Genomic DNA, 16,792 nt, shown 5'->3' with positions numbered 1-16,792 from the left:
GTTTAAGCTGGGAGCGCCCCTTGGGCTGCATTATTCCCAGACCACGTGGGTCCATCCCTGCGACATGTATCCCTTTTGCTCATGTATTTACCTTGCCTTGCTGGGGGCGCCCCTCGGGCTGCACCATCCGCAAGCCGCTCGGGCCGGACCCAGTGGCATGTATCTTCCTGCATTTACCCAAGCTGATTTTCCTTCCCTGCTTAACCTGCCTATGGTTAACACCTGCTCGATCATCGCCTCCCACGGGGCCTCCTCACAGGCACGGCGCTGGTGCATGGGTCCGTCCCTGCCACGTCGACAAATCTGAGCGGTCGAGCTCTGGCTCACGGCACGCCCCGCGCACGTCACCTCACCAGGCCCTCAGTGCCTTCACTTCATCCAGACCAACCAGTGACAGGCAGGTGGCAGTAATGGCAAACCATGTTCTTTTTGTGCCTGTTCACAGAGACCCCGCGGGGAGGATAGTAGGCGGCGCCGCGTGTCTCTTTTTCTCCCGTGCACTTCGCTTGTGCGTTAAAAGGGGGCTCCTGAGCATCGAGACTCAAGAGATCTTACTGGCTCTCCAACCCTCACCCCCTGGCCTTGACCATGGCATCGCGACCTGGTATACCAGCGGCGGCTGAGCTTGCTTGAGGGCCAGGACCTGAGGACGCAGGGCACTAAGGAGAGCATGGGAAGAGGGAAACCCGTGTGGGCCGGCCTAGCTATGCTGCACAAGTTGGCGCGCGGCCCTAGTGCAACATTAGGAATCGCCACGAAGTTCACAAGATAAGTCTCGCCCTCGGATCAGCCAAATGTCTGAGCCTTATGGTCACCCACGCCTTGCTGCAACCCCATTGCGGCCACATCAACTCCCTTTCTTCCCTTGCCGTGGCTGCTTGAGCGCTAAGGGGGACCTCCTGAGCATCGCGCCTTAGGGGCTCTTACCGGACCTCGGGTCGCACACCTCCTGGCCTTGACCACAGCACGCGACCTGGCATACCAGTGACGGCTGTAGCTTGCCTGGGGACCGGGACCTGTCGGTGTAGAGCAACAAGCCATCGCGAGGAAAGAAAGGGGAGACCGAGCCTTAACGGGACGCGCGTTCACCAAATCTTCATAACAGGGAAAATAAGCACAAAAGACATTACAGACCCTTATATGCCCCCACGGGGCGCTTCATGATTCTTCGCAGGGAATGAAAGATAAGACTAAGAAGGACCCTATCTACACCCTCCTGTGGCAGACGCCATCATCAACAGTGCGCCACGGGAGGCCGGCGCCAACCCCATCCAGATCAGCGGCGACACTGCTCCGAGCGCGGCGAGAGCTCGGGGGCACGTAGCTGTCGTCGCTCGTCTCTAGAGTCTTGTAGAGCTCAGGAGAGCTGCTGGACTCCCAAGGGCTGCTGCTGCTGGAGTGGCCACGAGCGGAACGCGTGTCAGCCTCATGCTCCTCTCCGGAGAAGCACTCCAGGTGGTGGCCCTTGGCGTCGAAGACCTTGAAGAAGAGCGTGGAGACGCCGTCGTACTCAAGGTGGATCACGAGGGTGCCCCTCGCACGGCAGACCCGCGCGATCTCGCCCCAACCACGAGTCATGAAGATCTTGCTGGAGCGGATTGCTTCGGTCTCTGCTCTAGTCGCCGGAGCGTCGCTGTCGGTGTGCTGCAACCAGAGCTCGAGAGGCCCCCTCGGCGGCATCACGTCGGAGAAGAACCGCGGGAAGCGGATCCAAGAGCTTGGGGGCATCGGCGCCCACAGCAACAGCTCGCGCGAGGAGTCCGCGGCATGGATTCCGGGGTGACGACATGCGTCGCTGCGGCACGGTGACCCCGGGCGCGGGGCGGGCGGCGCTGCTCGTCGCTCCGCCTTCCTGAGCCCTCGGCTTGGACATACAAGGGTAGAGGATACCCTGGGGGAGGCCGCTCGCACCAAGGCCTCATCACCACCTGCATCGCCGCTTCGTCACGGCGGTGGATCGCCCTTTTCTTCGGCGGAAGTGGCTCCGGGTTATCTCAGGGGCCTTCCCCTTTTCTTTGACGGAGAACCTTCTGATAGGCGCCATTGATGTTAGCAGTGGAGCAAGGAGGAAGAAGCAAGCAAGCGAGGAAGATATGGGCAACAGGGGCTCAGCCCCCTCCCCATTTATAGCAAGAGAAGGCCAACCGGCACCTCTCACGATCGCAGGTAATGATGGTTCTCCTTGCATGTCACAGAGACTTGTCAAGTTGAGCAGTTGCCGAGGCAGCATGGGGAAGCGGAGACGCCCACGTCCAATCAACCGCCACGCATCAACTGATACGTCTCCAACATATCTATAATTTTTGATTGCTCCATGCTATATTATCTACTGTTTTGGATATTATTGGGCTTTATTATCCACTTTTATATTATTTTTGGGACTAACCTATTAACCGGAGGCCCAGCCCAGAATTAATGTTTTTGCCTGTTTTAGGGTTTTGAAGAAAAGGAATACCAAATGGAGTCCAAACGGAATGAAACCTTCGGGAACGTGATTTTCTCAACGAACAAGACTCAGGAGACTTGGACCCTACGCCAAGACACAAAAGAGGAGGCCACGAGGTAGGGGGCGCGCCTACCCCCCAAGCACGCCCTCCACCCTCGTGGGCCCCTTGTATCTCCACCGACATACTCCTTCCACCTATATATACCTACGTACCCCCAAACAATCAGATACGGAGCCAAAACCCTAATTCCACTGCCGTAACTTTCTGTATCCACGAGATCCCATCTTGGGGCCTATTCTGGAGCTCCGCCGGAGGGGGCATCGATCACGAAGGGCTTCTACATCAACACCATAGCTCCTCCGATGAAGTGTGAGTAGTTTACCTCAGACCTACGGGTCCATAGTTAGTAGCTAGATGGCTTCTTCTCTCTTTTTGGATCTCAATACAATGTTCTCCCCCTCTCTTGTGGAGAACTATTCGATGCAATCTTCTTTTTGCGGTGTGTTTGTTGAGAGCGATGAATTGTGGGTTTATGATCAAGTCTATCTATGAACAATATTTGAATCTTCTCTGAATTCTTTTATGTATGATTGGTTATCTTTGCAAGTCTCTTCGAATTACCAGTTTGGTTTGGCCTACTAGATTGATCTTTCTTGCAATGGGAGAAGTGCTTAGCTTTGGGTTCAATTTTGCGGTGTCCTTTCCCAGTGACAGTAGGGGCAGCAAGGCACATATTGGATTGTTTCCATCGAGGATAACAAGATGGGGTTTTCATCATATTGCATGAGTTTATCCCTCTACATCATGTCATCTTGCTTAAGGTGTTACTCTGTTTTTAACTTAATACTCTAGATGCATGCTGGATAGCGGTCGATGAGTGGAGTAATAGTAGTAGATGCAGGCAGGAGTCGGTCTACTTGTCTCGGACGTGATGCCTATATACATGATCATACCTAGATATTCTCATAACTATGCTCAATTATGTCAATTGCTCAACAGTAATTTGTTCACCCACCGTAGAATACTTATGCTCTCGAGAGAAGCCACTAGTGAAACATATGGCCCCCGGGTCTATCTTAATCATATTAATCTCCTACTACTTAGTTATTTCCTTTGCTTTTTTACTTTGCCTTTATTTTACTTTGCATGTTTATGACAAAAATACCAAAGATATTATCTTATCATATCTATCAGATCTCACTCTCGTAAGTGGCCGTGTAGGGATTGACAACCCCTATTCGCGTTGGTTGCGAGGATTTATTTGTTTTGTGCAAGTACGAGGGACTCGCGCGTAGCCTCCTACTAGATTGATACCTTGGTTCTCAAAACTGAGGGAAATACTTACGCTACTTTGCTGCATAATCCCTTCCTCTTCGGGGAAAACCAACGCAGTGCTCAAGAGGTAGCATCAACCGAGGCCGCAGGCTTTTGGGGGCCCGCGGTGCTCCGTACTTGACCCTTGGCTTCGCCGCGAAGCCAAGCCCGAGCGCACCTTGGGCCCGGGGGCTACTTTTGGCGTTCTGGGAACGAGGGTCCCCAGACTTGCCTGCCTGCGGCCCGTAGCGTGGCCAAGCCAGCAGGCCGCACGGCCCATCTTCATCAACAAGGCATCCAAGACCCTCGCGAGGGGCCAAGCCTCGCGAGGCGGATGACACAAGACCTCCTCTGGAGTGGCCTAGTCGGGCAGACTCACGAGGGGCGGAGATAACAAGGCGAGGCAAACCTCACGAGGCTCTCGTGAGGTGAGCCAAGACGATCGACACCAGGCGGGCGCCAGCGCGCGCAGCGTCCTTGTTTCCTCTTTGGTGCTAAGGAGGCCAGCGCAGGCGAGGAGTACCGAGGCATCAGGCAACGGTTGCCATATTGGTGAAACAAGAGCAAGACCAGAAGGACGGCAAGACGGAGGTCATTGTGGAGCCCAAGACGGCGTCACCACCAGAGCCTTTCGCAGGCGGAGACCACCTTTGTCAGGATAGCTTGTACTAGTTTCCCCCCTTCAAATTTGCCCGCCGTTTTTGGCTCCCTTGCCGCTCAATATTTGGGAAGAGGACCAGTGCCTCTATAAATAGGGCTAGCCACCACCATAGGCAAGGACAGATCATCAAGATCATCCCACACACACAAGTTAGCCGAGCACGAGAACACCTCACCCTCAGGAGGCTATTCTTCCCATTCTATTGTTCATCATCAGCCCAAGAGGCAATCCACCACCACCACACTGGAGTAGGGTATTACACCACAGCGGTGGCCTGAACCAGTATAAATCTTGTGTCTTTCTGTGTTGCGAGTTCGTCGAGTTCGTCCGCGAGATCTTAGTGAGCTAGGGCGTAGATCGGTGGGAGGAAAAGACTTCGCGCGCACCCCCGTGTTTGAACCTTAAGGGTTTGCTGGAACCCCACATCCGACAGCTGCTACGAGGACAGACAGGTTGATGACTCAGAGCTGGACATGCACGCCCAGTGGTTGAGCACGCATTCGGGCACGTACATGCAGTCAGACACATACATGAAGTTCAACACGTACACCCAGCTAGGCACGTACACCCAACCGACAGATTCGTACACCGACCAACAAGAGCAGAAGGAGGACAGTGACGACGACCTTGATCCAGATGAATTTGTTGCCAATCCAAAGAAGAGGGGTAGAGGAGAAAGGTTCAACATGAGGGAAGACAAGTTGTTGTGTGATCCATGGTTGGCCACTAGCATCGATCCGATCCATGGCATGGATCAAAAGGGCACAACATTTTGTGGCAACATTCATACTTGGTGTCATCAGCACAAGCATTTCGAGCCCTACACCGACGAACTCATCCACAACCATGGGGCAAAATCGCTCAATCATCGATGGTACACCATACAAGAGGCCCTGTCCAAGTATTGTGGCCATTTGAAGCAACTAATCGGTTTGTGACTGATGTCTACTACACAACCTTCTTCTTGTAGACGTTGTTGGGCCTCCAAGTGCAGAGGTTTGTAGGACAGTAGCAAATTTCCCTCAAGTGGATGACATAAGGTTTATCAATCCGTGGGAGGCGTAGTATGAAGATGGTCTCTCTCAAGCAACCCTGCAACCAAATAACAAAGAGTCTCTTGTATCCCCAACACACCCAATACAATGGTAAATTGTATAGGTGCACTAGTTCGGCGAAGAGATGGTGATACAAGTGCAATATGGATAGTAGATAATGGTTTTTGTAATCTGAAAATATAAAAACAGCAAGGTAACTAATGATAAAAGTGATCACAAACGGTATTGCAATGCTAGGACACAAGGCCTAGGGTTCATACTTTCACTAGTGCAAGTTCTCTCAACAATAATAACATAATTGGATCATATAACTATCCCTCAACATGCAACAAAGAGTCACTCCAAAGTCACTAATAGAGGAGAACAAACGAAGAGATTATGGTAGGGTACGAAACCACCTCAAACTTATCCTTTCTGATCGATCTATTCGAGAGTCCGTAGTAAAATAACATGAAGCTATTCTTTCCGTTCGATCTATCATAGAGTTCGTACTAGAATAACACCTTAAGATACAAATCAACCAAAACCCTAATGTCACCTAGATACTCCAATGTCACCTCAAGTATCTGTGGGTATGATTATACGATATGCATCACACAATCTCAGATTCATCTATTCAACCAACACAAAGAACTTCAAAGAGTGCCCCAAGCTTTCTACCGGAGAGTCAAGACGAAAACGTGTGCCAACCCCTATGCATAAGGTCACGAGGTCACGGAACTCGCAAGTTGATCACCAAAACATACATCAAGTGGATCACGTGATATCCCATTGTCACCACAGATAAGCACATGCAAGACATACATCAAGTGTTCTCAAATCCTTAAAGACTCAATCCGATAAGATAACTTCAAAGGGTGAGAGTGCGTATAATCCATGGACTCAACATTAGTCATAAAGAACTCACATACTTATTGCAAAAATCTATTAGTTATCGAAACAAAGTACTACGCGCATGCTCCTAGGGGGATAGATTGGTAGGAAAAGACCATCGCTCGTCCCCGACCGCCACTCATAAGGAAGACAATCAATCAATAAATCATGCTCCGACTTCATCACATAACGGTTCACCATACGTGCATGCTACGGGAATCACAAACTTCAACACAAGTATTCCTCAAATTCACAAATACTCAACTAGCATGACTCTAATATCACCATCTCCATATCTCAAAACAATTATCAAGTATCAAACTTCTCATAGTATTCAATGCACTTTATATGAAAGTTTTTATTATGTCCCTCTTGGATGCCCATCATATTAGGACTAAATTCATAACCAAAGCAAGTTAACATGATGTTTAGGACTCTCAAAATAATATAAGTGATGCATGGGAGTTTATCTATTTCTATGAAATAAAACCACCACCGTTTTCTAAAAATATATAAGTGAAGCACTAGAGCAACAACAAACTACTCTGAAAGATATAAGTGAAGATCAATGAGTAGTCGAATAATTATGCAACTATATGAAGACTCTCTAACATTTAAGAATTTCAGATCTTGGTATTTTATTCAAACAACAAGCAAAACAAAAGAAAATAAAATGACGCTCCAAGCAAAACACATATCATGTGGTGAATAAAAATATAGCTCCAAGTAAAGTTACCGATGAACGAAGACGAAAGAGGGGATGCCTTCCGGGGCATCCCCAAGCATAGGCTTTTTGGTGTCCTTGGATTTTACCTTGGGGTGCCTTGGGAATCCCCAAGCTTAGGCTCTTGCCACTCCTTATTCCATAATCCATCGAATCTTTACCCAAAACTTGAAAACTTCACAACACAAAACTCAATAGAAAACTCGTAAGCTCCGTTAGTATAAGAAAATAAATCACCACTTAGGTACTGTTTTGAACTCATTCTAAATTCATATTGGTGTAATATATACTGTATTCCAACTTCTCTATAGTTCATACCCTCCGATACTACTCATAGATTCATCAAAATAAGCAAACAACACATAGAAAACAGAATCTGTCAAAAACAGAACAGTCTGTAGTAATCTGTAGTTTCCGAATATTTCTGTAACTCCAAAAATCCTGAGAAATTAGGAAGTCCTAGGAAATTTGTTTATTGATCTACTGCAGTTGGAATTGGTATTTTATCGCTCCCTGGTAAGAAATGAAAATTATTCTCGTGAGAGCATACTTTCTGTTTTTTACAGCAAGATCAAATAACAATCACCGAAGAATATCCTAAAGGCTTTACTTGGCACAAACACTAATTAAAACATAAAACCACATCTAACCAGAGGCTAGATGAATTATTTTATTACTAAACAGGAGCAAAAAACAAAGAACAAAAATAAAATTGGGTTGCCTCCCAACAAGCGCTATCGTTTAACGCCCCTAGCTAGGCATGATGATTTCAATAATGCTCACAAAGGTAAGAATCGAAACATAACGGGAGCATCATGAAGCATGTGACAAGCACATTTAAGTCTAACCATCTTCCTATGCATAGGGATTTTGTGAGCAAACAACTTATGGGAACAATAATCAACTAGCATAGGAGGGCAAAACAAGCATAACTTCAAAACTTTAAGCACATAGAGAGGAAACTTGACATTATTGCAATTCCTACAAGCATATGTTCCTCCCTCATAATAATTTTCAGTAGCATCATGAATGGATTCAACAATATAACCATCACATAAAGCATTGCTTTCATGATCTACAAGCATAGAAAATTTACTACTCTCCACATAAGCAAAATTCTTCTCATTCGGAATAGTGGGAGTATCATAAGAAACTCAAATACTACAAATTGTTTCCACATTAAAAGAGTAGTATTCAGGAAAAGGGTAATCATAATCATGACAAGTTTTATAAATATAACCATCACTAATTTTTGTAGCATAAGTTTCATCACAATAATCATCATAAGTAGCAACTTTGTTCTTATCATAATCGATTGAAACCTCTTCCAAGATAGTGGAATCATTACTAAATAAAGTCATGACCTCTCCAAATCCACTTTAATAATTATCACAATAAGATTCAACATCCTCCAAAATAGTGGGATTACTACTTCCTAAAGTTGACACTCTTCCAAACCCACTTTCATCAATATAGTCATCATAAGTAGGGGGCATGCTATCATCATAAAAAATTTGCATATCAAAACTTGGGAGGCTAGAAATATCATATTCATTAAACATAGCCTCCCCAAGCTTGGGACAAACATTAATTGCAGCAAATATATTCTCAAACATGTCATTCTCATCAGACATAGCATCCCCAAGCTAGGGCCTTTTCATATTATAAGCATAATCACTCTCATCATTAATACTATGGATAGCACCGATATTATAGCAATTATCATCATCACAATGAGTAATAGGAGCAACATCATTTGGGAGGGATACCTTTTTACCTTTTTTTCTCCGTCTTTCCTTTTTCTTCTTCACATCATGTGTGGGTTTAACCCTCTCTTTTGATCTCCTTATTAATGAGATTGGTTGAATAGAAAGCTCCTCCTCGTTCCCTGATTCATCATAAGAAATAATAGGAGGATATTGGGAAGTATCTTTGTCGAAGTAATGGGCCACGGGTAGCCTAACCCGAGCCCCCGAGACTTTCAAGACAACGGGGCCGGCTGCACCCCTCAAAGACATCAAGATAAAGACTCTGCCTTCTGGCGGCCGGTTGGCCAAGCGACCGACTGGTCGTAGGCGGCCGAATTCCGGAGGGCGGCATCCCGATGGGCCGACTCCTAGAGAGCGGCCTCCAGAGAGGCCGGCTCCTAGCAATTGGCCTGTGGCGCCCTCAAAGTCTGCGCCCTCATCAAAGAGACAAGACGGGGTACGGCCATAGTGCAAGCCTTCCCCCCGAATCCAGGGATGGGCGTGGCCACAGTGCCCCGTACAGGCGGAGATCTCCGCACGACGCGGCACTGTTGCCTCTCCCCCCATACGTCACACCTGACAGGCGGAGTCGTATTCCCACGAAGGCCTGTCAGGTACGGCTTGCAGACGGCGGGCCCTACCTGGCAGCCAGAGCCCTGAAGATTGACGAGGCTGGGCAGCCGGACCTCGGAGGAGCCGGCTACCAGCAGGCGGCCAATCCCTCCCTCGGGCCCCATACGCCATCAACCAGATGAGACACGGAGTGGCAACCGTGATCGCCCACCAGGCTGTGGGACTGTAGCCACGCTTCCCCGACCAAGCCTGCGTCATTAGCGTTACGGCTACAGTGATCAGCAGCCAGCAAGACCCACAAGCGGCGGGAGCGGCTTGTCGGCTCCGTACCAGACCAGACGGCGGGGCCCACTAGGCGGCGGGCCCCAGCTGTCGGCAAAGAGGCCGGCGACCAGAGAGAATGACGACCGGGCACTATGCTCGGCCAGATTACCATTATACCCCTGGGGGTAGGCCTATATAAACCCCCTAGGGCATCCATGCAAAGGGTTCGGCCCTGTTAGGACTAGACTCATACCTAGATGAGGAGAGAGCGTGCCTGCCTTCTTCCACCTCTAGCAAACAGCTAGAGGAGCACCATTGTACCACTTACACATTAGTGATCATCCGGAGACCCCACAGAGCAGAACTAGGGGTGTTATCTCCTAGGAGAGCCCCGAACATGGGTAATGTACGTCGGCATTCGTGTCTACGCCTCATCCCGCTTCCAGGCACCGGTGACGTTCTACTCGCTCCCACCATGATAAGCCATCCTTTGGCATATGTCGCACCCCACCCCCGACATGTGGCGCCCACCGTGGGGCGAGGTGCACCGTCTCCAGGAGACCTGTTCTGGACGGGAACCCTGTTCCTTCCTGGCGAGCGCAGCCAGCCCGGCACGCCGGACGACGTCTGCGCCGAGGCGCTGCATGGTGCGGAGATCGCCTGCGCAGCGAGCTGCCTCATCGATCTTGTTGGCGAGATTCGCCTCTCCGACGAGCCTGCATCCAATGCGGGCACCAATGGCCCCGAAGGCCGCCTCATGGGCCTCCTCGATCAGATCCACGTCGCCAGCGAGCCTGCTGCTGACTTGGAGTCGGTTGGCTCCACCGACCCAATGTTGGTCGACTCTGACACGGCTTCGCTCGACACGTTCCCCTCCGATGTGGTGGTCTACGATGAGCCGCTTCCTCGCGCGGACAGCGGAGGCGGCACCGTCACGGAGGTGCTCATGATCAGCCACGGCGAGCACTCTGGCGGGGGCGGTCAGGACCCGTTGCAGACGTCTATGCAAGACTTGGCTACGCCAATCCCGGAAGACGCCGACGCCGAGACGCTGGAAGCGCGCCGCGTCCAGCTCGTCGAGAGCGCCAGCCAGCCAGTGGCAGAGCCAGGATTCGAGTATAGGGGGGGGGGCGAGTACATATATTGATCTAATCTTGTTGGCAATTACTCGTCGCTGCTACTAAATTTGTCGATCATTGGGGGGGGGGCAGGCCCTTGCTCGTCCCCTGGCTCCGCCCCTGCAGCCAGCTGGCCAGCATGAGACGCCTTTTGGAGGCCTACCAGCGGGAGATGGACCGTGCTGTAGGCGGCACTCCGGTTCCTGGTGGGCCTAGCTGCGTTGGCTTGATCAAGCAGCGTGGCGCGGCCATCGCCAGCATGTTCGGGACAGACTGTCCCGTCTATGCCACGCCTGCAGAGAACATACGAGCTGCCCAGGCGGCAGCAGACGAGCTAGACAAGCTCGAGGGCGACGAGCATCGCCACATGATGGAGTGAGTTCAGCAGCTCCTTGACGCGGCTGCTGAGCAGCAAGATGCCGGGTGCCGCACTGAAGCGCCCAACCGGCGAAACAACGACCCACCACCTCGCCGAGACCAAGGCGCGACATCCCGGATGCCGACTGGTGGCGTCCATGATATAAGAGACAAGGAGCCGGCTACCAGCCGCAGCCAGACTCACATCACCATCGAGCGCGACCAAGACGGCCGCCCAAGAGCAGTGCGACGGCGAGACGACTGCCCGCCGCCTCCTCCCCGCAGGGAGAGGCGCATCTCGCCACCGCCTATTGACCACCCATCACTCGGCGACCGCCTTGGCCGCCAAGAAGGAATCGGAGAAAACGATGCCCGCCACCGGATCGACCGCCTTAATCGGTCCCTGGCACTAGAAGAGGAAGACGAGCTGGGTCCGCCTTGTTTTGGCCCCCTGATCCGAGATGAGCTCTTTCCCAAAGGGTTCACTCTCCCAAGAGATACCCCCAAGTACACCGACTCTGTGAAGCCGGAGGACTGGCTGGTGGACTACTCCACAGCCATCAGCATCGCCAACGACAACAAGCGCGTTGCCGTGAAGTATGTCCCCCTCATGCTCCAGGGCACGGCCCGGACATGGCTGAACAGCCTGAAGCCCCGCAGCGTCAACTGCTGGTTGACTTTACTGAAGCCTTCATCCGCAACTTCACCAGCACGTACAAGCGGCCATCCAAGCCTCGCCAGCTCTCCCTGTGCGTCCAAGGCCCCAATGAGTCGACTCGCGACTATCTGACACGTTGGGCCGAGCTGCGCAACTCTTGTGAGGGCATGCATGAGGTGCAGGCCATCGAGTACTTCACCGCCGGGTGCCCTCTCCTCAAGCACCAGCTCCTCTGCGATGAGCCAGCGACCCTTGACGAGCTGCTAATCATAGCAGACAAGTATGCCACAGCCGACTCCTCCATGAAGGCGGAAATTCAAGTCAACGCGTCGGGCAAAGTGGCTCCCCAAGCCCCTCGGACCCTGGCTGGCGACGCCAGTCGGCGGCAGCAGCCGAACGACAACAAGCGCAAGGCCGCACAGCTGACTTCCACAAGCCGGCAGGTGGCGGCAGTTGAAGATCGACAACCAGAAGGGTAGCCTCATCCCAAGTGTCAGAAGGGCGGCAAGCCTAACTGGCTGCCCGCCTTCTCGTACGAGCAGACTCTTGATGCCCCCTGCAAGTTCCACAGCGGTGCGAAGCCATCCAATCACACCACTCGAAAGTGCCATTGGCTCACCAGGATTGCCAAGGGTGACGGACTCCCGCCCGCTCCCCCTGTCGGCCCGCCGCCTCCTCCCCCGCAGCAGCCGGCGGCTCGGCCTGTCGGCGCCGCGCAAGATGATTATCCCGAGGAGCATGGGCCCTACGTCGTGTTCACCAGCGTGGCCGACGATAGGCGCAGCTGGCAGCAGCAGTGGCTGGAAGTGAATGCAGTAGCATCAGAGACCCCCAATTTCATGCATTGGTCAGAGAAACCCATTAGCTGGAGCAGAGCTGACCACCCGAAAGTGATGCCAAGCCCCGGCTCCTATGCCTTGGTGTTGCACGCCACGTTTGCCACAGAGAAGCGAGCTGCCCATTTTTCCTGAGTCCTGATAGATGGCGGCAGCAGCATCAACATTCTGTACGAGGATACCATAAAGAAATTGGGAATCAAGCAGGGACACCTTCAGCCCAGTCGGACTGTTTTCCATGGCATAGTTCCTGGCCTTTCCTGCTCACCAATCGGCAAGACTCAGATAGATGTCCTCTTTGGGGACAAAACTCATTTCCACCGAGAGCCAGCCTAGTTTGAGGTGGTGGACCTTGAGAGCCCTTATCACGCGCTGCTTGGCCAGCCTGCCTTGGCCAAGTTCATGGCGGTCCCCCACTATGCTTACCTAAAGATGAAGATGCCAAGCTCTAAGGGAATCCTGACCGTAGTAGGAGACTACAAGAAGTCGTCCGCCTGCACGGCGGAGAGTAGCCGGTTAGCCGAGTCCCTCGTGATCGCAGCAGAGAAACGACTCCTTGACCGTGTTGTGGCAATGGCAGGCAAGCAGCCAGAAATGTCACCCAACCCCAAGGAGTCGGAAGTCGAGGGCTCATTCAAGCCGGCCAAAGAAACAAAGAAGATACCTTTGGACCCGGAGCACCCAGAGAGGTATGCTGTCATTGGCGCAAACCTTGACAGTAAATAGGAAGGCGAGCTCGTCAATTTCCTCCGTGAGAATCGGGACATCTTCGCATGGTCCCCCAAAGACATGCCAGGTGTACCGACGGATTTCGCCGAGCACAAGTTACATGTCAGATCTGATGCCAAGCCAGTCCGACAGCCCTTGCGCCACCTATCAGAAGATAAAAGAAGAGTTTTTGGAGAAGAGATAGCCCGGCTCCTGGCAGCCGGCTTCATCATGGAGGTGTTCTTTCCAGAATGGTTAGCCAATCCAGTCCTTGTGCTGAAGAAGAACAAGTAGTGGCTCATGTGCATTGATTATACCAGCCTCAACAAAGCATGCCCCAAAGATCCATTTGCTCTGCCCAGAATTGACCAAGTGATCGACTCTACAGCCAGATGTGAGCTGTTGAGTTTTTTGGATGCATACTCCGGGTATCACCAGATCAAGCTGGACTCGGCCGACAGGATGAAGACCGCCTTCATCACACCATTTGGAGCCTTCTGCTACCTGACCATGATGTTCGGCTTGAGAAATGACGGCGCCACCTTTCAGCGTTGCATGCAAAAGTCTCCTCAAACAACTCGGCAGAAACACTCATGTCTATGTGGACGATGTGGTGGTGAAGACAGAGAAGCGTGGGACGCTACTCGAGGATCTCAGGGAGACTTTCGATAACTTGCGCCGATTTCAGATCAAGCTTAACCCGGAGAAGTGTGTCTTTGAGGTACCAGCCGGCTAGCTTCTTGGCTTTCTGGTCTCAAAGAGCGGCATAGAGTGCAACCTTGCGAATATCAAGGCCATCGAAAGGATGGAAGTACCCACCCGACTGCTGGATGTGCAAAAATTTACCGGCTGCTTGGCATCTATTAGCCGTTTCATCAGTCGGCTGGGCGAGAAGGCTCTTCCCCTGTACTAGCTCATGAAGAAGACCACCTTTTTCGAGTGGAATGACAAGGCAGACAAAGCTTTTCTCCAGCTCAAGAAGATGTTGACCACCCCGCCTGTCTTGGCGGCCCCGACCCCTAAGGAACCAATGCTCCTCTATATTGCCGCTATGAGTCGAGTGGTTAGCATAGTCATAGTGGTGGAACAGAAAGAAGAAGCCAAAGCCCTACCAATCCAGAGGCCGGTATATTACCTAAGCGAAGTACTGTCCGCCTCCAAGCAGAACTACCCCCACTATCAGAAGATGTGTTATGGCGTGCACTTTGCTGCCAAGAGACTGAAGCCATACTTCCAAGAGCACCCAATCACTATGGTATGCACAGCTCCGCTTGCTGAGATTATTGGAAGTCGAGATACCTCGGGCCGAGTGGCCAAGTGGGCCATAGATTTGGCCCCCTACACCATCTACTACCAGCCTCGCACCGCCATCAAGTCACAAGCACTGGCCGACTTCCTCGTCGACTGGGCCGAGACCCAGTACTTGTCGCTAGCGCCAGATTCCACCCATTGGCGGATGCATTTTGATGGTTCAAAAATGCACACCGGTTTTGGAGCCGGCATCGTTCTCACGTCCCCAAAGGGCGACAAGCTCAGATATGCACTGCAAATTCACTTTGCCGCCTCCAACAATGTTGCTGAATACGAAGCACTCATTCACGGGCTCCGGCTTGCCAAGGAACTCGGCATTCACTGGATCCTGTGTTACAGAGACTTTGATTTGTTGGTCCAGTAGTCATCAGGCGACTGGGACACCAAGGATGCAAATATGGCCAGCTACCACTTTCTCGTACAACAACTCAGTGGATACTTCGAAGGGTGCGAGTTCCTTCATGTGCCAAGAAATGACAATGAGCAAGCCGGTGCCTTAGCACGAATCGGCTCCACCCGGCAAGCAATACCAACCGACGTTGCCTTGCAATGAATCCTCAAGCCGTCCATCAAGCCATCACCAGAGTCAGATTCCATATTTTTGCCGGCTCCTCCTGAAGCAGTCGGATCTGACTTGGGAGCCCACCAGCCGACACGGGAACTTCGGCGAACAACCCGGGGACTGCAGCAGTCGGCCCGGGGACTTCGTCAACTCAGCAAGCGACGAACGACTCCAACCCACCGCCTCCTAGCCCAGCCGCCCTCGTACAAGTGGCAGTCCTGGCAGTCGAAGAAATTGCAGCACCTTCATGGGCCTAGCCCATCCTCAATTTTTTGGTGAAAAAAGAGCTGCCAACCGACGAGATCTTGGTCCGGCAAGTGCAACACCGGGCGGCAGCATACACCATAGTCAACAAAGAGCTTGTGAGGCGCAGTATCACTTGTGTTTACCAGCACTGCGTCGAGCCAGAGCAAGGCCAGGCAATCCTCAAAGATATCCATCAGGGCGAGTGTGGTCACCACGCGGCCTCAAGGGCTCTGGTGGCCAAGGCTTTCCGCAATGGTTTTTTTGGCCGACTGCCCTAGAAGACGCCAAGGACTTGGTCCAGAAATGCAAAGGGTGCCAGAAGTTTCGTTCAAAGCGTCACCAGCCGGCTTCTGCACTCGAGACTATTCCCATCGCCTGGCCCTTTGCCGTCTGGGGCCTGGATATGGTGAGACCATTCAAGACAGCAAGAGGTGGCTTGACTCATCTGCTTGTCGCGGTGGACAAGTTCACCAAGTGGATAGAAGCAAAACCAATCAAGAAGTTGAATGGTCTGACTGCGGTGACTTTCATCTCCGACATCACCATCCGGTATGGCATACCACACAGCATCATCATCAAAAAATGGCACGAACTTCGCCAAAGGTGACTTGGCCCGTTTCTGTGCGACACAGGGCATCCGACTGGACCTAGCGTTTGTTGTCCATCCGCAGTCAAACGGCCAGGTGGAGCGAGCAAACGGCCTCATTTTATCCGGCATCAAGCCGCGACTGGTTGAGCCTCTGGAGCGGTCGGCCGGCTGTTGGCTCGACGAGCTTCCGGCCGTCCTCTGGAGCCTGCGCACGACTCCGAACAAGTCAACCGGCTTTACGCCTTTCTTTCTCGTCTACGGTGTCGAAGCCGTCATCCCGACGGACATAGAATTCGACTCCCCTCGAGTCACCATGTACACCGAAGAGGAGGCAGAAGAAGCACGACAAGACGACGTCGATCTACTGGAAGAGGGCCGGCTGTTGGCACTCAGTCGGTCCACCATCTACCAGTAGAGCCTACGCCGATACTACAACCGAAAGGTCAAGCCAAGATCCTTCCAAGAAGGAGACCTTGTGCTTCGGCTGATCCAGCGAACAGCCGGCCAGCACAAGCTCTCGACACCTTGGGAAGGCCCCTTCATCATCAGCAAGGTGTTGGGCAACGAATCCTACTACCTCATCGATGCTCAGAAACCTCGAGCACGCAAAAGAGATGACTCCGGCAAGGAGACGAAGCGACCATGGAATGCGAACCTCCTTCGAAGGTTTTACAGTTAAAAAGCTATATGTATCACACCGACTTTTGTATTAAGTACAAAGACTCCGGGTTCCCCGAGTAGAGCTCGG

The sequence above is a fragment of the Triticum urartu genome, chromosome 7, assembly GCF_003073215.2.
Source record: "Triticum urartu cultivar G1812 chromosome 7, Tu2.1, whole genome shotgun sequence".
NCBI lineage: Eukaryota > Viridiplantae > Streptophyta > Magnoliopsida > Poales > Poaceae > Triticum > Triticum urartu.
This window is presented reverse-complemented; position numbering follows the sequence as displayed.